We start from the raw sequence: 25,852 nt of genomic DNA, 5'->3' as shown, positions 1-25,852 counted from the left end.
ACGCAAGAAGAAGGTTGGTTAGTGTTTTGGAGTCGAATACGACTTGATGTCATGTGTATGATTGTGTATAAGATCTTAAACCGCAACCCGATCTTATAAGCCTAAGCAATGTTTCCTTGTTAGAAGATACAAAGCCAAAGAATCATACGGACTTTGGCTACACTATGAAAGCTTTGAGAAGCTAGAAGAAGCTTGGTTAGTGTTTTGGAGTCGAATATGACTTGATGTCATGTGTATGATTGAGTATAAGAACATAAACCGCAACTGGATCTTAAAGGCGTAAGAATTGTATCCTTGTTAGAAGACACAAAGCCAAAGACTCATACAGACTTTGGCTACACCATTAAAGCTTTGAGAAGCAAGAAGAAGGTTGGTTAGTGTTTTGGAGTCGAATATGACTTGATGTCATTTGTATGATTGAGTATAAGAACTTAAACCGCAACCCGATCTTAAAGGCGTAAGAATTGTATCCTTCTTAGAACAACAAAGCCAAAGACTCATACGGACTTTGGCTACACCATGAAAGATATGAGAAGCAAGAAGAAGGTTGGTTAGTGTTTTGGAGTCGAATATGACTTGATGTCATGTGTATGATTGAGTATAAGAACTTAAATCGCAACCGGTTCTTAAAGGCCTAAGTAATGTTTCCTTGTTAGAAGATACAAAGCTAAAGACTCATACGGACTTTGGCTACACCATGAAAGCTTTGAGAAGCTTCGTTAGTGTTTTGGAGTCGAATATGACTTGATGTCATGTGTATGATTGAGTATAAGAACTTAAACCGCAACCGGATTTTATAAGCCTAAGTAGTGTTTCCTTGTTAGAAGACACAAAGCCAAAGGCATATACGGACTTTGGCTACATCGTGAAATCTTCTAGACGCAAGAAGAAGGTTGGTTAGTGTTTTGGAGTCGAATATGACTTGATGTCATGTGTATGATTGTGTATAAGAACTTAAACCGCAACCTGATCTTATAAGCCTAAGAAGTGTTTCCTTGTTAGAAGATACAAATCCAAAGAATCATACGGACTTTGGCTACACCATGAAAGCTTTGAGAAGCTAGAAGAAGTTTGGTTAGTGTTTTGGAGTCGAATATGATTTGATGTCATGTGTATAATTGAGTATAAGAACTTAAACCGCAACTGGATCTTATAGGCATAAGAATTGTATCCTTGTTAGAAGACACAAAGCCAAAGACTCATACGGGCTTTGCCTACACCATGAAAGCTTTGAGAAGCAAGAAGAAGGTTGGTTAGTGTTTTGGAGTCGAATATGACTTGATGTCATGTGTATGATTGAGTATAAAAACTTAAACCGCAACCAGAACTTGAAGGCGTAAGAATTGTATCCTTATTAGAAAAACAAAACCAAAGACTCATACGGACTTTGGCTACACCATGAAAGCTTTGAGAAGCAAGAAGAAGGTTGGTTACTGTTTTGGAGTCGAATATGACTTGATGTCATGTGTATGATTGAGTATAAGAACTTAAACCGCAACCTGATCTTAAAAGCCTAAGTAATGTTTCCTTGTTAGAAGATACAAAGCCCAAGACTCATACGGACTTTGGCTACACCATGAAATCTTTGAGAAGCTTGGTTAGTGTTTTGGAGTCGAATATGACTTGATGTCATGTGTATGATTGAGTATAAGAACTTAAACCGCAACCGGATTTTATAAGCCTAAGTAGTGTTTCCTTGTTAGAAGACACAAAGCCAAAGACATATACGGACTTTGGCTACACCATGAAATCTTCTAGACGCAAGAAGAAGGTTGGTTAGTGTTTTCGAGTCGAATATGACTTGATGTCATGTGTCTGATTGAGTATAAGAACTTAAACCGCAACCCGATCTTATAAGCCTAAGAAGTGTTTCCTTGTTAGAAGATACAAATCCAAAGAATCATACGGACTTTGGCTACACCATGAAAACTTTGAGAAGCTAGAAGAAGTTTGGTTAGCGTTTTGGAGTCGAATATGACTTGATGTCATGTGTATGATTGAGTATAAGAACTTAAACCGCAACCGGATCTTATAGGCGTAAAAATTGTATCCTTGTTAGAAGACACAAAGCCAAAGACTCATACAGACTTTGGCTACACCATGAAAGCTTTGATAAGCAAGAAGAAGGTTGGTTAGTGTTTTGGAGTCGAATATGACTTGATGTCATTTGTATGATTGAGTATAAGAACTTAAACCGCAACCAGATCTTAAAGGCGTAAGAATTTTATCCTTCTTAGAACAACAAAGCCAAAGACTCATACGGACTTTGGCTACACCATGAAAGCTTTGAGAAGCAAGAAGAAGGTTGGTTACTGTTTTGGAGTCGAATATGACTTGATGTCATGTGTATGATTGAGTATAAGAACTAAAACCGCAACATGATCTTAAAAGCCTAAGTAATGTTTCCTTGTTAGAAGATACAAAGCCAAAGACTCATACGGACTTTGGCTACACCATAAAAGCTTTGAGAAGATAGAAGAAGCTTGGTTAGTGTTTTGGAGTCGAATATGACTTGATGTCATGTGTATGATTGAGTATAAGAACTTAAACCGCAACTGGATCTTAAAGGCGTAAGAATTGTATCCTTGTTAGAAGACACAAAGCCAAAGACTCATACAGAATTTGGCTACACCACGAAATCTTTGAGACACAAGAAGAAGGTTGGTTAGTGTTTTGGAGTCGAATACGACTTGATGTCATGTGTATGATTGTGTATAAGAACTTAAACCGCAACCCGATCTTATAAGCCTAAGAAGTGTTTCCTTGTTAGAAGATCAAAGCCAAAGAATCATACGGACTTTGGCTACACCATGAAAGCTTTGAGACGGAAGAAGAAGGTTGGTTAGTGTTTTGGAGTCGAATACGACTTGATGTCATGTGTATGATTGTGTATAAGAACTTAAGCCGCAACCCGATCTTATAAGCGTAAGAATAGTATCCTTGTTAGAAGACACAAAGCCAAAGACTCATACGGACTTTAGTGAGGCCATAGAGCCTTTCGAACTCGTTAAGATGATCTAGCGGATCCTCCATTGGCAGGCCATGAAACTTGTTCCCCTGAACCATTGCAATGAGACCGCTTTTGATCTCAAAGTTGGTGTTCTGTACTGGAGGTGGAACAATTCCATGACGCTGGTTGTGGTTGTGAGGGAAGTCACGAGCACCAATGTTGGTAGGTTGCTCTTGCTCATCTACAACGTCAGCCATTGTGTCGGTTTCTGTCTGTTCTCTCAGTTGGCGAGCAATACGGTCGATGTTATTGTTAAATAAGAGGTTCTGATTTCCTTGTGACCGTGTATACATGCAACAGATAGCAGTCGGGCTATAACAGACGAATCAGAGATGCGTCTGTAAAGCGGGTTGCAAGGTACCTGAAACACAAAGACAGAAAAGGCACAATGTTAGTAACTTGTGTAACAAAAACGAACTTGATCTTAACGTTTCTAATGATCTCAAATATAGCAAACAAACACCAAACTAGCAACGGCGCCAAATTGATAGTAGGATTTTTCTCATGTTGGTTCTACTCGACCCAATGATCGAGTAGGGCTCCTAAGTTCTCATTTTTGTTGTTTGAATCCTGATTTAGGATTGATACTAGAAACCCACCATCATTGTAATCTGGCTTGATGATAGTAGGATTTTTCTCAATTAATCCTAAAACACTATCCTGTCGTTGTAGTATTTTAGGATGTCAATCCAATCCGGTGTGATGCAAACAAATGAGATATGATTAAAAGCTCTAAATCAAGCCAAGCAGATAGTTGGTTGGTTTTAACAGTCCTAGTATGCAATAACAGAAAGGAAATGAAACTAAAAGCAGAAATGTCAATAGCAGGCAGCTGAATAACAAAGCAGAAATGATAGCAGGCAATCAAATGGATAAACGATTCCTAAGGATGGGGTAATCGAATAGTGTGGTCTCCTTAATCTATTCAGGTGGTTGACAAAACTTCACAGAAGCTATCCCTAGACAACAAGTTCAACAACAGATTAATTCACTCCCGTGATAGAAATCCTCAAGCAAAGCTAGACACTGATCTAATTCCCATTAGCGATCTCTAACTAAGCAGGCATTATCGAATCAACATGTTAAAGCCAATACCCTCTCTACAGCCAATCCCTTGGGGTAGAGTCAGATATCTCTGGAATTAATAGGATCCAACGCCCATTAAACACCTTCTGAGCGCTGGACACCTGGACACATATTCCACATTAGCCTGTGAAACAAGCAGTAAGCGCAACAAATCCAGAAGGGATTCTAGTATTCTAAACTCAACCACCTAAAATGACCAAGTAAACCACAACTAATCTATCCCATCCTCAGAAATACGGTTCACTACTCAGACATAATCAAAGACAATAACAAAGCAACGATTGAAAACATAATAACAGAAATGACGAAAGACTTAAACGAAAACTGAATATCAAATACTTGAAAGTGAAAATACAAAGTCGCAGGAGAAACACTGCGGCTATGAAAGTTGCGAAATGTTAAAGTGAATGAAAAACGAGATAATAGTGGATGCCCTAGGGAAAACCCTTAGAGGCAGTTTATATAAGCGAGAAAGAAACAAATAAGGAAACTAGATATATAGCGAATCTTCACGTCATGACCCTGTGACCGAATGTGTCATTGGCATCTGATGGGCTGAAATGAGCTTTCCTATGATCGAGTATGTCATTGATCAAACTGGGCTTCAGGGGCTCCGCCTTGCGATCGAGTGAGATGTAGTGAAGTCGAGATTGAATGGTCCAATGACCCTGTGATCGAGTGGATGTCATGAGGTGGTGATCGAGTGGTTGTTTCAGCTTCTCTTCTCTTCTTCGTTCTCAGCTTGTCTGGTTGAGTGCAGATCGAGCAGATAGGCCTCCTGGTGATCGAGTGGTGATCGAGTGGTTCTGATGGGGTGATTCCTCCGGCTTCGCTATTGAGCTGCTAGCTTCTTCGGGGTTGCGATAGAGTGATTTGCCCTGGCAGGGCTCCGAGGCTGCGATAGAGTACTTTTGCTGAAGGCGTCATTGGGTATTCTGACTTCCTGTTCTGTTTCTCCTCTGTTTGAACTCCAAAAGCATCCAAAGTACCTGAAAACAACCAAATATACCATGCACATGCAATCCTAATGCAAAATCGTCCTAAGTATGTAAAACACACTAAAACGACTCCTAATGAGATGAAATGTGGATGAAATAATGACAAAGTGGTGAAGAATGAAAGCCTAAATCATGCAAATTATAGACATATCAACTCCCCCAAACTTAGTGTTTGCTTGCCCTCAAGCAAAGAAGAAGACATAAGCGGAAGGAGAGGTTTGATGTTGGGGATTCAGAACCAAAGCATGAGATATGACAATTAAGATCAATGTACCAGCTAACAGTTCTAAGATGTGAGGTGATCGACTTCTACTTAAAAACTTTAGACATGCTCTGTTATGATCCAAACCTACACTCAAATGCACAATGCGTCAACATTAACCAATCCCTTTAACATTCATTAAGTTCAAAAACATGAATCAAGATATGCATCGCTATTGAACTCATTTGGCTAATGACAGGTTATGAGACAAAGATGGTCCATGTTAAGTGGTTCAGGTTTTAATAGCAGGGGACTCTCAATGAAAAAGGACTGAGCTTTAGAAGAATGCTAAAGGTAAGTGCCAACCTATGCATACAAGAATAGCACCCCATCTACCCAATGACACAAACCGTGAATAACAAGTAGATGGTCCTATCTCTAAACCCAATGGTGATCCTAAGTCTACCCTTTTGCACTAAAGGCATATTTCGATTTTTTTTCTTGGATCAATGTCTCCTTTTCTTTTCTTTGGCTCTTGTTCTTAAGGAGAAGCTTTTCTTAAACTCTATGAGTCTAGTCTAGTGAATTGGGTTTTTCTTAAACTCTTATGGCTCTTAATTGTTTTTTTTTCTTTTTTGTTTTTCTTGCCATCTTTTTTTTTTTAAGAGCATATCTTAACAATTCTATGCTTCCCAAACATTCACTAGACCTCAATATGATTTTCAGCTTCCTTCTCCTCAAGACTCTAACCCATTTTGTTTTTCTTTCTTTTTCTTTTCACACTCAATCTCAATCCCCAAATGAATTCCCACCTAGTCCTACCAAGTCCGAAAACGCGGATTGGAACTACATGAGATACAAATCTTGTCGGCTCAAACATAACACGTTCTACCAAGCTCAATCCTGAAAATAGGCCTCACATGCTCTCACAAAATAACATGGCTTGAAAGAAGGGTTGGTTAAGGGTGGGGGAACTACTCCAATAATAGAAAAAGCTACTTGGATTAATAAGAGTGGTGAATAAGTGAAAGAAAACGATGCAAACATGATAATTATAAGTCAGATTCAAGTTCAAATTGACAGGGAAAGGTGTCATGACATGCATCGAGTGGTTTCTATAGAACATGGTGCGGTTTTACTTCGAAGTCATTCAAATGCCTCAGAGAACTAATAACTCATTTTAGTGAATCATCATGCTTACAAGGCTATTTCCTCATTATCCCCTATGCATATGCAACAATCCTATATGAAACACTCTAGACTCGATCCTAAATGTAATGCAACTAAATGATCACTCTGTTTTTGTGGAATTCATTTTCAAAAAAATTCAATTTTTTTTGTTTTTTTCTATGACTTAGATGATATGTAGACTCAAATGATATTTACAAAAAACAAGTCAAATACGTTTTGAACCCTCCCCCAAACTTAAATTACAGAGTCCCTTGGGTAATCAAAATTTGTGAAAGAATTCAAGATAGACACAGAAACAAAAACAAAAGCGGTATTTACAAAGGGTTTTGGTGTGTTACCTCATTAGAATGTCCTGGAGATGTAGTCATCTATATCTGCTTGAGTGTACTCAGCAGGCATGACCGGTGCTTGGTGTGGCTCCGCCATCTCCTCGTCATTGTGCTCGATCGCAAGCCTAATAGGTTGTGGAGCATGACGCTCATGTGTTCTCCGACCCGACATTATCCGACCCTTGCTTGATGATCGGACCATCCTAGTGCTCTTCCGCCTCTTGTGCTCCCTGACCTCATGAGATGAGTGTCGTGCAGGTTCTTACGGGGCAGCGCGTTCTCTCTGTTGATAAGCAGATTGCCTTGGCGGGTTTTCCGGAAATGATACTTGGATCCTTGATAGAATTTGCAAGAGTCTTTTTGATATGTCTATAATTTGCATGTTTTCAGTGTCTATTCATCATCACTTTGAGTCTAGTTTCGTATCATTCATCACTGTTTTATATCATTTCTCATCATTCTTGCACACTTTGCATGATTAGGATAGCTTTGCATACATATTGCATTTCTGAGTTGTTTTCAGGTGATTTGGAGCTGTTTGCGAGCAAATTGGAAGAAACGAGCCAGAACCAGAAGACATACTCGACCCCCAGGCCGAGTGACTTTGGAGCCATTCTTCCCACATACTCGACCCCCAGGTCGAGTGACTTTGGAGCCATTCTTCCCGTCCACTCGACCACCAGGTCGAGTAACCTCAGCTCAGGCCACTCGACGACATTACTCGACCCCCGGTCGAGTACCGCTTCGCCACACCACCTGACCACACTCGACCATTCACTCTACCACGTTACTCGACCCCTTGGTCAAGTATCATCACTCACCACCATCACCATCACTCGACCGGACACTCGATCACGTCTTCACAGTCTACTCAAATCCGCACTCAACCAGACAAGCTGAGCACAAGGAAGAAAAGAGGAGAAGACAAAGTGTTTGGAAGCGGCCTGGACCTCCATCGGATCACGAAGCCCATCTCGGCCCATTATCACTCTATGGGCCGGGCGATTAGGTTATTGGCCCGTCTACTATCATTTTATTTCGTTTGGTATAAATAGATGTTTTAGGGTTCTGTCCTAAAACATCTAGTGGACATTGCGTTTTTGCTTCAGTTTTATTTTCAGTTTTACTCTGCTACGCCGCTTTTGCTTCTGCAACCTGTAGTTCGCGATTTTTCCAAGTTATTGAGATTCCGCGTTTGATTTCATTAGTCATCTTGTTTCTCTACTCTTTATCTCTTTACTTATGCAATATTATCGTTTACCTGCGTTTATGTCTTTGAGCATGCTGTCTGAGTAGTGACTTAGAATTCTTAGGGATGGGATAGAGTAGTTGTGGAATCCGTAGTCTGTAGAATGGTTAAGTTTTAGAATTGATTGAATCCCTTTAGGACTAGTTGCGTTTACTGCTTATTTCTTTCTGATCAACTGGAATTCGATCCCAAGCATTCCCGCACCCAGAAGGTGTTCGATGGAATGCTTGATCCACTAGTTCCTGAGATATGCGTCTCTATCCCAAGGGATTGGCCGTTTAGAGCGTTTATTGACTTTATCAGTCTGTTCGTATTGCCTGCATAGTTAGATTCCGTTAATGGGAATTAGTCTGGGCTAGCTTTGCTTGAGGATTTCTATCACGGGAGTGGATTGATCTGTTGTTGAACCTGTTGTCTAGGGATAGCTTGATTGCGCTTGTTAACCATTCGAATAGGCTAGGACACCACTCTACTCGATTACCCCATCCTTAGGAATTTCTCGTCTACCTTATTTCTCTGTTTTATCGTTATCGCTTAATCGTTCTCATTGCCTGTTTCTTAGTTTTTACAATCACTCGACCAGTATACTCGACCACACCCAGTGTCTGGCAACAGACTGTGCAGTCGAGTATAGCTGTTTCATATCCTGTCTGTTACTCGACCTGTTACTCGACCACATCCTACTTCTGGCATCAGCCTGTTGTGGTCGAGTGATTTTAGTAATTCTGTTATTGCTTCTGTTTTCTGCATGTTCGCTTAGGACTGTTAGAAACCCCAAATCTGTTATTGCTTGGCTTGACTTAGAGACTTCTGATCACATCTCATCTGTTTGCATCACACCCATTTGGATTGACACCTAAAATACTACAATGACATGATTGGTGTTTTAGGAATAATTGACTAAAAATATATTATCAATTTGGCGCCGTTGCCAATTGGGTGTTTGTTTGCTATATTTGAGATTTCAGAATATTTAAGATCAAGTTCTTTTTCATTATTTCTGAAAGTTACTAACTTTGTGTTATTTCTGTTTGTCTGTTTTGATTTAGGTACTACGGATCACTAGCTTCACCAGTTGGTACTCGTTGTATGCAAACACGGTCACGAGGAAATCAGAATCTCCTGTTCAACGATAACATCGACCGTATTGCACGCCAACTCAGAACACAGACAGAAACAGACACAATGGCTGCAGTTGTTGATGAGCAGGTGCAACCAAACAACATAGGTGCTGGCGATGCACCACGCAACCACAATCAGCGTAATGGAATCGTGCCTCCACCTGTGCAGAACAACAACTTTGAGATCAAGAGCGGTCTCATTGCCATGGTTCAGAGCAACAAGTTCCACGGCCTCCCTATGGAGGATCCACTCGATCACCTGGACGAGTTTGATAGGCTCTGCAGCCTAACAAAGATCAATGGAGTCAGTGAGGATGGCTTCAAGCTCAGATTGTTTCCTTTCTCTCTTGGAGACAAAGCCCATCAGTGGGAAAAGTCGCTTCCTCAAGGCTCTATCACCTCCTGGAATGACTGCAAGAAAGCCTTCTTGGCTAAGTTTTTCTCGAACTCCAGGACTGCGAGACTAAGGAATGATATCTCCGGTTTCACTCAGACGAATAATGAGACTTTCTGCGAAGCATGGGAGCACTTCAAAGGTTATCAGACGCAATGTCCTCATCATGGTTTCTCCAAAGCTTCGCTTCTCAGCACTCTCTACAGAGGTGTCCTCCCAAAGATCAGGATGCTTCTAGATACCGCTTCTAACGGGAACTTTCTCAACAAAGACGTTGAAGACGGATGGGAGCTGGTAGAGAACTTAGCTCAGTCGGATGGCAACTATAATGAAGATTATGATAGAAGCGTCCGCACCAGCTCTGATTCTGATGAGAAGCACCGCAGGGAAATGAAAGCCATGAATGACAAACTGGACAAGCTACTGCTTGCGCAACAGAAGCACATTCATTTTCTGGGTGATGATGAGACGTTCCAAGTTCAGGATGGGGAGACTATGCAGTCAGAAGAGGTCAGTTATGTGCAGAACCAAGGAGGTTACAACAAAGGTTTCAACAACTTCAAGCAGAACCATCCCAATCTGTCTTACAGAAGTACAAACGTTGCAAACCCGCAGGACCAAGTTTACCCTTCACAGCAGCAGAATCAACCCAAGCCCTTTGTTCCATACAACCAAGGTCAAGGGTATGTTCCTAAGCAGCAGTATCAGGGCAACTATCAGCAGCAACTTCCACAACCTGGGTTCACACAGCAGCAACAACAACCAGCTTCAACAACTCCAGATTCAGACTTGAAGAACATGTTACAGCAGATTCTCCAAGGGCAAGCTGCAGGAGCAATGGATCTCGCCAAAAAGATGGCCGAAATCCACAACAAGGTTGATTGTACTTTCAACGATCTGAATATCAAACTTGAGGCACTTACCTCTAAGGTCAGATACATGGAAGGACAAACAGCGTCAACTTCTGCTCCAAAAGTAACAGGACTTCCAGGAAAGTCCATACAGAACCCGAAGGAATACGCCACCGCTCACGCTATCACCATCTGCCATGATCGAGAGCTGCCTACTCGACATGTCTCCACATCAATCACCGAGGACAGTGATGTTCAAGACGGGGAGGTTTCTACTCAGATTGAAATTTCAGTGGTTGGACTCGACCATTCAGCAGGATCCGATTTCAAACACAGTCCAACCTAGACGAGAAAGCAGCCATCATTGAGAGGATGGTAAAACGATTCAAGCCAGCACCATTACCTTCACGTGCTCTTCCATGGAAACTCAGGAAAGCATGGATAGAAAGATACAATTCTCTTGCAGAGAAGCAGCTTGATGAGATGGAAGCGGTGATGCCTCTAATAGAAGTGCTCAACCTAATCCCGGATCCTCACAAAGATGTGAGAAAGTCAATTCTAGAAAGGATCAAGATTCATCAAGATTCAGAAGACGAATGTGATGCTATCCCGTCTAGGACCACTGTTAAGAGGAGTGTTCAAGAAAAACTGGAAGATCCAGGAACTTTCACTCTACCATGTTCCATCGGTCAATTGGTTTTCAGCAATTGCCTTTGTGATTTGGGAGCTTCAGTAAGCTTAATGCCACTCTCAGTAGCAAGGAAGCTGGAATTCACTCAGTACAAACCTTGCGACCTGACTTTAATCCTTGCTGATGGGTCTTCAAGAAAACCCTTCGGCCTTCTACAAGATCTGCCACTAATGATTAATGAAGTGGAGGTGCCTACGGATTTCGTTGTGCTTGAGTTGGAAGCAGAACCTAAGGATCCTCTAATCCTAGGAAGACCTTTCTTAGCCTCAGTGGGAGCGATGATAGATGTCAGAGATGGGAGAATAAGTCTCAACCTTGGGAAGCACATCAAGCTCCAGTTTGACATCAATAAAACCTCGCAAAGGACAGCTGTAGAAGAAAAGGTCAGGGCTCAACCTCAGCCTTCGAATTCAATCGCTAGACCAAGCACAGCCTCTACACCCGACTTGCGAAATCTCAAAAAGAAATCTGATGAGCAAGAAGAGACCATAGAGAAGCTAGCTCAGACTGTTGAGCAACTTAAGAGTAAACTGGATCAGATGCAAGAGATAGCTAAATCCAAATGCGGGAATAACACTATCCCGAGGAAAAAGATTACTTCAAGATGGTCTGAAGAGATAGATTATCCACCAGAAGAGAAAGAAGCCTATTTCGAGGAAAGAAGAATTGAGTATTCTGCAACTCATCTCTCAAGAGAGGATGCTGAATATGATGATGAGATTAGAGAGGACTATGCAGACCCTCTCTATCACCCATTTTCTTCTTAATGAGTGTGAGGAGTCAAGCTAGAGACTTTAAACAAGCTCACTTGGGAGGAATTCCCAAGACTGTTTCTGTAAATAAAACTTTTATTTTCTCGTTATTTTTGATCTGTTTTTGGTTGTGTTTGTGATTCTCAGGAACAGAGAAACAGCGTGGAGGTAGAGTAAAAATTTAAAATTTTTACTCTACAGAGCAACAGGAGATCGAGTATTTCAGAAATTCAAGAATTTGAAAAAACCTCTGTTGCACTCAGAGGCCATGAGTTCGAGTAGTTTGGTCGAGTATTAGTAATGATTTTAAAAACTCAAAATTTTGAAATCATATTTATACTCGACCAACAGAAGCTACAAAGACTTACAGAGAGCTTATCAAATTTACAGAGGATTACAGAAGGCTCTGAGACATTCCTAGACAACAATAAACAATGCTTCAGGACAAACAGACAGAGTGTGGCCCACCACCTCTCACTTTTGTTCCCCAAGCGTTTCTAAGGATAAGAAAATCCCAGCACTCCATCTCATCCACTCGATCTAACCCTATCTCTCCCCACCGACACTATCTCTCTTCCTCACAACCCTCACTCGACCTCATCCTCACACGCACGACCAAACCTCACCATATCTCTTCCTCTTCAGTCACTCGACCGCACCATCACACTCGACCTCACCGTTCACTCGATCTCGCCCCTCCGGCTTTGTCTCCCTCCTTCACTCTACCTCGAAACAACCGTCGCCGTTCGCGCCACCTCCTTCACTCTCTCCTTCACTCGACGACGGTACTCGATTTCGCCATTTCTTCCTTCTCACCGTCGCCTCCTTACCACTCGACCGCAACTCGACCTCTCCGTGCTTCATCTTCATCTTCATTTACTCGACTTCGCCGGAGCTTCTCGCCGTTCCAGCTTCGCATACTCTCTCACCGTCTCTCGTTTCACTCGACCACTTCACACTTCGCCTCAACATCTTCGCCGGAGTTTCTCGCCATTGTCCGTGCTTCCGTCATCTCCGTTCACTCGACCACCGGACCGGCTTCACCATCTCTCAACTTTCCACCATTCACTCGACCTCGCCATTCACTGCGCCTCCATTCGTCTCTTTACTCGACTGCTCCTCAAACCGCCACCGTCTTCTCTAAATTCGCCGTTTACTCGACCGTTTCACTCGACCGCGTACTTGACTGGTTTAGTGTGTGTGTTTATTTGAACTAACATATTGATATTTGGTTTTGAGTTACATTCTTTTTCAGGGAATCAATATGAGTAACTACAGTGGCGAATCCTCCATGGATGCGGATTACAACGTCGATGAAGCTGAATCTTGGTCAACTAGACCAGAGAGAGAGCAACAGGCTTATGAGAGCTTCAGAGCCGAGACCCAACGCTCAGTAGCTCGACGCAATGAAAGGAGAGCTGAGATTGCTAGAGGAAAGAGAGCGATGACCAGCAGATATGAGTTGATCGACGAAGATATTGACGTCGAGTATGAGCCTGAGTCATGGCACAGAGAAACAAAACTGTTGAACAAGCCTGATGAAGTTACAGTGGAGGAGTACATCAGACTTTTCGAGCTGAACGACTTCTGGGGAACGAGGTACCCCTGTTACGAGACTCTAGCCCAACTTGGGCTACTGGAGGACGTACAGCACTTATTCGAGAAGTGCCATCTTGAGACGCTGATGTCTTACCCGTACGTCGCTTACAAGAAGGAAACAATAGAGTTTCTCTCCACTCTGCAAGTGGAGTTGTATCAGGGACTTACTGCAGATGAACTGGAGAGTGAAGGGTTGGGGTTCTTGACTTTTTCAGTTAACGAGCAGCGTTACCAGCTATCTATCAAGAGCTTGGAAGGATTATTTGGTTTTCCTAGTGGAAAGGGAACTAAACCCAAGTTCGAGAGGGAAGAGTTGAAGGATTTGTGGTTAACCATTGGGAACGATTTGGCGCTCAACTCTGCAAGGTCTAAGAGCAACCAGATTCGAAGCCCTGTGATCCGTTACTATCAGCGCTCAGTAGCGAATGTTCTGTACCCCAGGGAATCTACGGGCACCGTGTCTAACACAGACATGGAAATGATTGATTCTGCACTCAAGGGCATTCTCCGGAGAACAAAGGGGAAGAAGGTCCTAAAGGGCGACCTCAATGATACACCACCGGTTATGCTTCTGTTGATCCACCTGTGTGGATACAGGAAGTGGGCGCACACCAACGGAAAGAAGAAGGTGCGAGGAGCCCTTTGTGTAGGTGGCGTTGTGACACCGATTCTGATTGCATGTGGTGTACCTCTTACGTCTCCAGGGTTTGATCCGAGGATGATGGATTTAGATCACTTGCGTCGTTGTGAGTTTCTGGAGTACGACATGGTTGGCGATTTCTATCGCTACAAATTCGAGCACTCCCTGACCCGAACAGCCAACATTTTGCTTCCCTGCATCGAGGCCACAACCATACTTCAGGGTGAGAACATTGACTTCAGACCTGCGCGTGATTACCTCTACTTTGAGAGCACTCCACCGACTGATGACAATGTCCCTACGACGGAAGCTACAGAGGATGATCTTGCTGAGACGGATGAGGATAGGGAGGAGGAGTATGATACGAGCATGTATCATTTCAGTGAGCACGTACCTCCAGCGCGGGAGAGCAAGAGCTTGAGTGAAGCTCACAGAAACAACAGTAAGTTGCAGAGGTGGTGCAAGAAACAAGATAGGTTACTTATCAAGTGCTTCAAGGCCATCACGTTTCTGACGGACAAGATAAGTTGCTTCTCTTCTACCACAGCTATTCCGCAGGGAGAGCGTCCTCAGGACATGCCTTCGAGGAGATATGACGCGCCGGGGCCAAGTCATCACAGGCCTGAGCCAAGTCACCATAGGCCTGAGCCTAATGACCGAGTAGTACCACCAGTCCCTGCAAGGCATTCATCATTCGAGCCTCGGGAGCTCGGGAGAAAGAAGAAGGCTGCACTCGCTAGGTCTGGCAGCAGGAGTACACGACTTCTCCAGTCCCGTAGCTTACGCGACCGCGGTGCTGGCCGCAGCAGAAGAAGAGAGGTCGAGTATCATCAGAGCGGCGTGGCCGCGACGAAGGAGCAGAGGTCGAGTACCCCCAGGGGGAAGCTGAGACACAACAGGGAGATTCTTCGATGGCCTAGGAGCAATCACAGGCAGCTATTGACGACCAACTCCGCTCCTTCTTCCACTGAGGTATGCACCTCACTCCACCATTGTAATATACCATCTCTTGTTTTTATTTAGTTTTTGTGATGTGTTTTTGTCCTGAGTACTCTCTTCCAAATTTGGTCACACAGTGGACTGTGTGATTTAAGTTTGGGGGAGGGCTCAGGAAGTGTGTGTTGCATTGTATAATCTTGAGTCTGCATTCATCTAAGGCATAGAAAAACCAAAAAAATTGAAAAATTCCAGAAAATGATTTCACAAAAATAGAGTGTTCATGTAGTTGCATTGCATTTAGGATCGAGTCTAGAGTGTTTCGTTTAGGATTGTTGCATATGCATAGGGGATAATGATGAGATAGCCTTGTAAGCATTTTGGTTCACCAGATAAGCTCAGTGCCCTCGTTGTTAGTTGTTTGATGCGTTGTCATTGAAATTGAAGTAAGAACTGCACCATGCCTAGATTGCTCTACTCGACCACACTGTTAGGATCTGATATCATTCCCTATCAATTTGAACTTGAATCTGATTTAGAATTATCATGTCTTGGCATCGAATTTGAACTCATGGATACCCTAAAATACTTGGATTTTCTTACTCATTTTAACCACTTTTGTTGATCCAAGTAGCTGACTCTCCTTATTAGAGCAGTTAACCCATACCCAAACCTGAACTTTCTTTCAAGCCCTATATCACTTGTGAGTGTTTGTGAGGTCTTATTTCGATTGAGCTTGGTAGAAAGTGTTAGGTTCGTAACGACAGAGATAGTGTCTCATGTAGTTCTAGTTCGCGTTCTTCAGACTGGATAGGACTAGGTGGGCGCTTATATCATGGGTTGGGATGTGTTTAAAAGAAAAGAGGGAATCCATTGTTGATGAGGAAAGGGAAAGAATTCTAGGGGAAGTAAGCTAAAGAAGTTAGAAAAAAATCTAGTAAAGGTGTTGGGAATGTTAAAGAAAAGAATGAGGTTCTTGTTAGCTAAAGAAGAAAGGTTAAAAGCCTTTGGTTTTAAAAAAAAAAACAGGAACCTTAGTTGTTAAAGAAGTCCAAACCCGCTAGATGTATCAAGAGCGTTGAGAAAGCTTCTCCTAGAGTTAAGAGAAAAAAAAAAAAAGAATGATATGAAAAAGAGTTTGAAAGATTCATGAGTGCAAAGGGTAGAGTTAAGTTGGGACAGGAGTTGGGATTACCATTAGAGCTTCATTGTTATACTCTGGGTAGATGGGATCTTATCTCTGTATGCATAACTTGGGACTTACCTTTACCATTCTACTAAAGCTCAATCATTCTTGAGGGATCCCCTGTTACTTAAGCCTATTCTGTAGGGGACCATCTTTGTCTCTTGACCTTCACCTTAGCCAAATGAGTTCATTGATGATGCAGTGCTTGATTCACGTTCCAGAACTAATGAATGTTAAAGGGATTGGTAGATTTGAAAACATGTGTAGGTCGAGTATAAGAGACGGATTTATTGATAACAAGGCATGGCTAACGTTTTTGAGTGGAATTCAATCATATCGCATTTTAGAACTACCAACTTGGACATTGATTTTATTTGCTCTATCATATGCTTTGGTTCTGAGTCCCCGCCTTCACTCCTCTCCTTCAACTATGTCTTCTTATTTGCTTGAGGGCAAGCAAAGACTAAGTTTGGGGGAGTTGATATGTCTATAATTTGCATGTTTTCAGTGTCTATTCATCATCACTTTGAGTCTAGTTTCGTATCATTCATCACTGTTTTATATCATTTCTCATCATTCTTGCACACTTTGCATGATTAGGATAGCTTTGCATACATATTGCATTTCTGAGTTGTTTTCAGGTGATTTGGAGCTGTTTGCGAGCAAATTGGAAGAAACGAGCCAGAACCAGAAGACATACTCGACCCCCAGGCCGAGTGACTTTGGAGCCATTCTTCCCACATACTCGACCCCCAGGTCGAGTGACTTTGGAGCCATTCTTCCCGTCCACTCGACCACCAGGTCGAGTAACCTCAGCTCAGGCCACTCGACGACATTACTCGACCCCCGGTCGAGTACCGCTTCGCCACACCACCTGACCACACTCGACCATTCACTCTACCACGTTACTCGACCCCCTGGTCGAGTATCATCACTCACCACCATCACCATCACTCGACCGGACACTCGATCACGTCTTCACAGTCTACTCAAATCCGCACTCAACCAGACAAGCTGAGCACAAGGAAGAAAAGAGGAGAAGACAAAGTGTTTGGAAGCGGCCTGGACCTCCATCTGATCACGAAGCCCATCTCGGCCCATTATCACTCTATGGGCCGGGCGATTAGGTTATTGGCTCGTCTACTATCATTTTATTTCGTTTGGTATAAATAGATGTTTTAGGGTTCTGTCCTAAAACATCTAGTGGACATTGCGTTTTTGCTTCAGTTTTATTTTCAGTTTTACTCTGCTACGCCGCTTTTGCTTCTGCAACCTGTAGTTCGCGATTTTTCCAAGTTATTGAGATTCCGCGTTTGATTTCATTAGTCATCTTGTTTCTCTACTCTTTATCTCTTTACTTATGCAATATTATCGTTTACCTGCGTTTATGTCTTTGAGCATGCTGTCTGAGTAGTGACTTAGAATTCTTAGGGATGGGATAGAGTAGTTGTGGAATCCGTAGTCTGTAGAATGGTTAAGTTTTAGAATTGATTGAATCCCTTTAGGACTAGTTGCGTTTACTGCTTATTTCTTTCTGATCAACTGGAATTCGATCCCAAGCATTCCCGCACCCAGAAGGTGTTCGATGGAATGCTTGATCCACTAGTTCCTGAGATATGCGTCTCTATCCCAAGGGATTGGCCGTTTAGAGCGTTTATTGACTTTATCAGTCTGTTCGTATTGCCTGCATAGTTAGATTCCGTTAATGGGAATTAGTCTGGGCTAGCTTTGCTTGAGGATTTCTATCACGGGAGTGGATTGATCTGTTGTTGAACCTGTTGTCTAGGGATAGCTTGATTGCGCTTGTTAACCATTCGAATAGGCTAGGACACCACTCTACTCGATTACCCCATCCTTAGGAATTTCTCGTCTACCTTATTTCTCTGTTTTATCGTTATCGCTTAATCGTTCTCATTGCCTGTTTCTTAGTTTTTACAATCACTCGACCAGTATACTCGACCACACCCAGTGTCTGGCAACAGACTGTGCAGTCGAGTATAGCTGTTTCATATCCTGTCTGTTACTCGACCTGTTACTCGACCACATCCTACTTCTGGCATCAGCCTGTTGTGGTCGAGTGATTTTAGTAATTCTGTTATTGCTTCTGTTTTCTGCATGTTCGCTTAGGACTGTTAGAAACCCCAAATCTGTTATTGCTTGGCTTGACTTAGAGACTTCTGATCACATCTCATCTGTTTGCATCACACCCATTTGGATTGACACCTAAAATACTACAATGACATGATTGGTGTTTTAGGAATAATTGACTAAAAATATATTATCACTTTTTCTCGGGCGAATGTTTAGACCTAGGAGAATGTTGAGGGGCTTCGGGTTGGAGAGAGTGTTGTACGACCAAACGTCTCCCGAGCCGAACCTAAACAACCCCGAGGCGCACTTAGGCTTTGCCCGGATGTGTTATGTGGATTAACACCCGAGCCATTTGATGATTACCTGAGGTGTTTTCCTGAGGCCCAAAATGTTACTACACCCAACTCGGGGTGAGTTTCTTGGAATAAAACCTGAGCTAGGTAAGAATTACCCGAGTCGTTTTAGCGGACATCATCTCATGAATCATCTTTTGGCCTCGGAATGGCAACGAGCTTAGTTCCTGAGGTGTTTGTGGTTCTTATCTGCTCGGCTCGGTCTATTGGGTGAAATCCGACCCCAACAACGATTAAATATAGAGTTAGGAGTAGGGTATTCTTAGGAAACTATTGGTTAGTAGATCTAATGATAGCTAGGTTGTTATCGAACTATTCTTAAACTCAAACTCTAATTATGGAATAACCGGTGGCGTTCCGCGAAACTCCCTATGCCTATAGCCAAGAATAACTAGAGAAGCCGAGAGATCTTATACCTAGAGATGCATTCTAAACGAGTTCAATTGTTCACCTTAGTAGATAGACCAATTCTTATTACACACCTATAAACCAGGCTCATCAAATAATAGATCCAACTACAGATACCTATGGCGGGGATATCTATTGTCTGGATTCAAGTTCTACTTAATTACTCTAGAACTAGCATTAAGAACAATTAAAGATGAAAAATTCTACAGATAACCTAGCAAAGGGGCGATCTACTAAACCAGAAGAATTCCTAATGAGAAACCCTAATGATTGCTCGAGTAATTACCCAAAATATCTAACCGTTAAGTAGAATATTCGATGTTGATCCACAAGGACCAAAAATACTCTAAGGATTTCCGAGACTCGTTCTTAGCTAAAGCGAAGAGATTGTTTTGTTTGAGTTTTCAGATTGTAAAATAAGAATGCAAATAAATTAAACGGTTTAACTTTCAAGATTTAAAGACATTAGGCATTTGGGTATTTCAGAGATCAATAAAAAATGGAAACATGAGACAAGGAATTCAACAATTACGAACCGTTCTTGAACATGAACAGAACTTAGACTAATTCTCTTTCAAGACATTAATCACTAAATTTGACTACTCGATTACTAAACTTTTGCATGTAATTTCCTAATCAAATTTGCATTATCAAACAAGTTCATTTAGTTCACAATGCGTCCCAACTTCAACTTTCGTTTGCTAGAAATACATTGCTCAATTCACATTCTTTGAGGCATTCTATCGAACACTTTTGATGCATAGAGAAACCCAGAATCTACAACAGGGTGATCAATCCTATTATAGCATTAAGAACATGTGAATCAAAGAACCTAAAGAATGAGAATTCCAAACACCAATTATTCCATTAATCTATTGAATCTCCTAATTAGAACCCTAACACCTAATTGGAGGATTACTCGCACATTGCAACAAAAATGAAAGTAAAAGATATTAAAGAAAACATGATTCAAATGGAATAAATGAGAAAAAGGTTTAGAAATCTTCTCCAATGTGTCAAAATGGATGAATCTCTAATCCAAAATGTGCTTACAAAGGAAAGCTCTCAAAATGTTGCAGAAAAAGAAGCGTAAAAAGAAAAATTAAGTTACTGGGATTCTTATACCCAAATACAGAAAAGACAGATAAATCCGGTTAAGGAATACCGGTCTGGTTGTCGAGAGGGTTGGATCGATCGATCCACACCTGGGATCGATCGATCCCGAGCTGGCGGGTGAGTAATCTTCGACGGATGACTGTTGTTGACCCCAAATGAGCCCGATAAGTCCTGAAAACATTTGTGTCCCTCTTAAATACCTAAAACCTGCAAATGACTCAAGACACAACCGAAAAGACGCAAAGACGGAATACAACACGATAAACGACTCAAACCTAAGGGACCTAAGACACCAAAAACGCAACATGTCAAGTATAAGAACTAGAACCGCAATCAAATCTTAAAAGCCTAAGTAGTGTTTCCTTGTTAGAAGATATAAAGCCAACGACTCATACAGACTTCGGCTACACCATCAAAGCTTTGAGAAGCAAGTAGAAACTTGGTTAGTGTTTTGGAGTCAAATATGACTAGATGTAATGCGTCTGAGTGAGTGTAATAACTAGAACCGCAACCAAATCTTAAAAGCCTAAGTACTATATCTTTGTTAATAGATACAAAGACAAAGACTCGTACGGACTATGGCTACACCATCAAAGCTTTGAGAAGCAAGAAGAAGCTCGGTTAGTTTCTAGGAGTTAAATATGACTAGATGTCATGTGTATGATTGAGTATAAGAGCTTAAACTGTAACCGGAACTTAAAAGCCTAAGTACTGTTTCTTTGTTAGAAGATACAAAGCCAAAGACTCATACGGACTTTAGCTACACCATCAAAGCTTTGTTTGAGAAGCAAGAAGAAACTTGGTTAGTGTTTTGGAGTCAAAGATGACTTGATGTCATGTTTATCATTGAGTATAAGAACTAGAACCGCAATCGGATCTTAAAAGCCTAAGTAGTGTTTCCTTGTTAGAAGATACAAAGCCAACGACTCACACAGATTTCGGCTACACCATCAAAGTTTTGAGAAGCAAGTAGAAGCTTGGTTATTGTTTTGGAGTCAAATATGACTAGATGCCATGTGCATGAGTGAGTATAACAAATGGAACCGCAATCGGATCTTAAAAGCCTATGTATTGTATCCTTGTTAGAAGATACAAAGACAAAGACTCGTATAGACTACGACTACACCATCAAAGCTTTGAGAAGCAAGAAGAAGCTTGGTTAGTGTTTTGGAGTCAAATATGACTTGATGTCATGTGTATGAGTGAGTATAAGAAGTGAAACGCAACCAGATCTTAAAGGCGTAAGAATTGTATCCTTGTTAGACGACACAAGGCCAAAGACTCATACGGACTTTGGCTACACCATTAAAGCTTTGTTTGAGAAGAAAGAAGAAACTTGGTTAGTGTTTTCGAGTCAAATTTGACTAAATGTCAGGTGTATGAGTGAGTATAACAACTAGAACCGCAACTGGATCTTAAAAGCCTAAGTATTATATCCTTGTTCGAAGATACAAAGACAAAGACTCATACGGACTACGGCTACACCATCAAAGCTTTGAGAAGCAAGAAGAAGCTTGGTTAGGTTATAGGAGTCAAATATGACTATATGTCATGTGTATGATTGAGTATAAAAACTTAAACTGCAACTGGATCTTTAAAGCCTAAGTAGTGTTTCCTTGTTAGAAGATACAAAGCCAAAGACTCATACGGACTTCAGCTACACCATCTAAGCTTTGTTTGAGAAGCAAGAAAAACTTGGTTAGTGTTAGAAGATACAAAGCCAAAGACTCATACGCCCTACGACTACACCATCAAAGCTTTGAGAAGCAAGAAGAAGCTTGGTTAGTTTCTAGCATTCAAATATGACTAGATGTCATGTGTATGATTAAGTATAAGAAATAGAACCGCAATCGGATCTTAAAAGCCTAAGTAGTGTTTCCTTGTTAGAAGATACAAATCCAACGACTCATACGGACTTGTGCTACACAATCAAAGTTTTGAGAAGCTAGAAAAAGCTTGGTTAGTGTTTTGGATACAAATATGACTAGATGTCATGTGTATGAGTGAGTATAACAACTAGGACTTCAATCGGATCTTAAAAGCCTAAGTATTGTATCCTTGTTAGAAGATACAAAGCCAAAGACTCAACGGACTACGGCTAGACCATCAAAGCTTTGAGAAGCAAGAAGAAGCTTGGTTAGTGTTTTGGAGTCAAATATGACTTGATGTCATGTGTATCATTGCGTATAAGAAATAGAACCGCAATCGGATTTTAAAAACCTAAGTAGAGTTTCCCTATAAGAAGATACAAATCCAACGACTCATACGGACTTCTGCTACACCATCAAAGCTTTGAGAAGCAAGAAGAAACTTTGTTAGTGTTTTGGAGTCAAATTTGACTTGATGTCAAGTGTATCATTGAGTATTTGAGTATAAGAACTAGAACAAGAATCGGATCTTAAAAGCTTAAGTAGTATTTCCTTGTTAAAAGATTCAAAGCCAACGAATCATACGGGCTTCAGCTACACCATCAAAGCTTTGAGAAGCAGGAAGAAGCTTGGTTAGTGTTTTGGAGTCGAATATGACTAGATGTCATGTGTATGATTAAGTATAAGAACTAGAACCGCAACGAGATCTTAAAAGCCAAAGTAATTTTTCCATGTTAGAAGATAAAACGCAAACGACTTATACGGACTTTGGCTACACCATCAAAGCTTTTAAAAGCAAGAAGAAGCTTCGTTAGGGTTTTGGTTTCGAATATGACCCGATGTCATGTGTATGATTGAGTACAAGAAATTAAACCGCAACCGAGTTTTAAAAAGCCAAGTAGTGTTTTTTTGTTAGAAGATACAAAGACAAAGACTCATACAGACTACGGCTACACCATCAAAGCTTTGAGAAGCAAGAAGAAGCTTTGTTAGTGTTTTGGAGTCAAATATGGCTTGATGTCATGTGTATGAGTGAGTATAACAACTAGAACCGCAACCGAATCTTAAAATCCTAAGTATTGTAACCTTGTTAGAAGATACAAAGACAAAGAGTCATACGGACTACAGCTACACCATCAAAGCTTTGAGAAGCAAGAAGAAGCTTGGTTAAAGTTTTAGAGTCAAATATGACTAGATGTCATGTTTATGATTGAGTATAAGAACAAAAACCGCAACTGGATCTTAAAAGCCTAAGTAGTGTTTCCTTGTTAGAAGATATAAAGCCAAAGACTCATACAGACTTCAGCTACACAATTAAAGCTTTGAGAAGCAAGAAGAAGCTTGCTTAGTGTCTTGGAGTCTAATATGACTTGATGTCATGTGTATGATTGAGTTTAAGAACTAGAACCGCAATAGGATCTCAAAAGCCTAAGTAGTGTTTCCTTGTTAAAAGATACAAATCCAAAGACTCATATGGACTTCAGCTACACCATCAAAGCTTTGAGAAGCAAGAAGAAGCTTGGTTAGTGTTTTGGAATCAAATATGACTTGATGTCATGTGTATGATTGAGTTTAAGAACGAGAACCGCAATCGGATCTTCAAAGCCGAAGTACTGTTTCCTTGTTAGAAGATACAAAGCCAAAAACACATGCGGACTTCGCCTACACCATCAAAGCTTTGAGAAGCAAGTAGAAGCTTTGTTAGTGTTTTAATGTCAAATATGACTAGATGTCATGTGTATGAGTGAGTATAAAAATTAGAACCGCAACTGGATCTTAAAGGCGTAAGTATTGTATCCTTGTTAGAAGATACAAAGACAAAGATTCATACGAACTACAGCTACACCATCAAAGCTTTGATAAACAAGAAGAAGCTTGGTTAGTTTCTACGAGTCAAATATGACTAGATGTCATGTGTATGATTAAGTATAAGAACATAAACCAACCGTATCTTAAAAGCCTAAGTAATGTTTACTTGCTATAAGATACAAAGCCAAAGACTCATACGAAATTCAGCTACACCATCAAAGCTTTGTTTGAGAAGCAAGAAGAAGCTTGGTTAGTTTTTGGGAGTCAGATATGACTTGATGTCATATGTATGATTGAGTATAAGAACTAGAACCGCATTCGGATCTTAAAAGCCTAAGTAGTGTTTCCTTGTCAGAGGATACAAAGCCAACGACTCATACGAACTTCGGCTACACCATCAAAGCTTTGAGAAGCAAGAAAAACCTTGGTTAGTGTTTTGGAGTCAACTATGACTAGATGTCATGTGTATGAGTGAGTATAACAACTAGAATTGCAACCAGATCTTAAAAGCCTAAGTATTGTATCCTTGTTAGAAGATACAAAGCCAAAGACTCAACCGACTACGGCTAGACCATCAAAGCTTTGAGAAGCAAGAAGAAGCTTGGTTAGGTTATAGGAGTCAAATATGACTATATGTCATGTGTATGATTGAGTATAAAAACTTAAACTGCAACTGGATCTTTAAAGCCTAAGTAGTGTTTCCTTGTTAGAAGATACAAAGCCAAAGACTCATACGGACTTCAGCTACACCATCTAAGCTTTGTTTGAGAAGCAAGAAAAACTTGGTTAGTGTTAGAAGATACAAAGCCAAAGACTCATACGCCGTACGACTACACCATCAAAGCTTTGAGAAGCAAGAAGAAGCTTGGTTAGTTTCTAGCATTCAAATATGACTAGATGTCATGTGTATGATTAAGTATAAGAAATAGAACCGCAATCGGATCTTAAAAGCCTAAGTAGTGTTTCCTTGTTAGAAGATACAAATCCAACGACTCATACGGACTTGTGCTACACAATCAAAGTTTTGAGAAGCAAGAAAAAGCTTGGTTAGTGTTTTGGATACAAATATGACTAGATGTCATGTGTATGAGTGAGTATAACAACTAGGACTTCAATCGGATCTTAAAAGCCTAAGTATTGTATCCTTGTTAGAAGATACAAAGCCAAAGACTCAACGGACTACGGCTAGACCATCAAAGCTTTGAGAAGCAAGAAGAAGCTTGGTTAGTGTTTTGGAGTCAAATATGACTTGATGTCATGTGTATCATTGCGTATAAGAAATAGAACCGCAATCGGATCTTAAAAACCTAAGTAGAGTTTCCCTATAAGAAGATACAAATCCAACGACTCATACGGACTTCTGCTACACCATCAAAGCTTTGAGAAGCAAGAAGAAACTTTGTTAGTGTTTTGGAGTCAAATTTGACTTGATGTCAAGTGTATCATTGAGTATTTGAGTATAAGAACTAGAACAAGAATCGGATCTTAAAAGCTTAAGTAGTATTTCCTTGTTAAAAGATTCAAAGCCAACGAATCATACGGGCTTCAGCTACACCATCAAAGCTTTGAGAAGCAGGAAGAAGCTTGGTTAGTGTTTTGGAGTCGAATATGACTAGATGTCATGTGTATGATTAAGTATAAGAACTAGAACCGCAACGAGATCTTAAAAGCCAAAGTAGTTTTTCCATGTTAGAAGACAAAACGCAAACGACTTATACGGACTTTGGCTACACCATCAAAGCTTTTAAAAGCAAGAAGAAGCTTCGTTAGGGTTTTGGTTTCGAATATGACCCGATGTCATGTGTATGATTGAGTACAAGAAATTAAACCGCAACCGAGTTTTAAAAGCCCAAGTAGTGTTTTTTTGTTAGAAGATACAAAGACAAAGACTCATACAGACTACGGCTACACCATCAAAGCTTTGAGAAGCAAGAAGAAGCTTGGTTAGTGTTTTGGAGTCAAATATGGCTTG

The 25,852-nt window shown here is 41.0% G+C and overlaps 1 non-coding gene and 4 pseudogenes across 5 annotated transcripts; 3 read left to right on the top strand and 2 right to left on the bottom strand.

The window, feature by feature from the left end:
- Positions 1-2,766: 2,766 nt before the first annotated feature.
- On the bottom strand, positions 2,767-3,303 carry AT5G31770 (annotated as a pseudogene; the record flags this gene model as incomplete). Its single annotated transcript has 1 exon — positions 2,767-3,303.
- Positions 3,304-6,829: 3,526 nt separating this feature from the next.
- AT5G31753 lies at positions 6,830-7,799 on the bottom strand (annotated as a pseudogene; the record flags this gene model as incomplete). Its single annotated transcript has 3 exons — positions 6,830-7,046; positions 7,399-7,572; positions 7,681-7,799.
- A 1,355-nt stretch (positions 7,800-9,154) lies between these two features.
- AT5G31736 lies at positions 9,155-11,887 on the top strand (annotated as a pseudogene; the record flags this gene model as incomplete). The annotated part of the gene is made up of 1 exon: positions 9,155-11,887.
- A 421-nt stretch (positions 11,888-12,308) lies between these two features.
- Positions 12,309-15,269, top strand: AT5G31719 (annotated as a pseudogene; the record flags this gene model as incomplete). The annotated part of the gene is made up of 1 exon: positions 12,309-15,269.
- MIR854d lies at positions 14,448-14,668 on the top strand. The gene has a single exon (NR_142799.1). It is a non-coding gene; the product is annotated as a microRNA ath-MIR854d precursor (primary transcript).
- Positions 15,270-25,852: the final 10,583 nt, after the last annotated feature.

The sequence above is a fragment of the Arabidopsis thaliana genome, chromosome 5 (genome assembly GCF_000001735.4).
Source record: "Arabidopsis thaliana chromosome 5, partial sequence".
Taxonomy (NCBI): domain Eukaryota; kingdom Viridiplantae; phylum Streptophyta; class Magnoliopsida; order Brassicales; family Brassicaceae; genus Arabidopsis; species Arabidopsis thaliana.
This window is presented reverse-complemented; position numbering and strand designations above follow the sequence as displayed.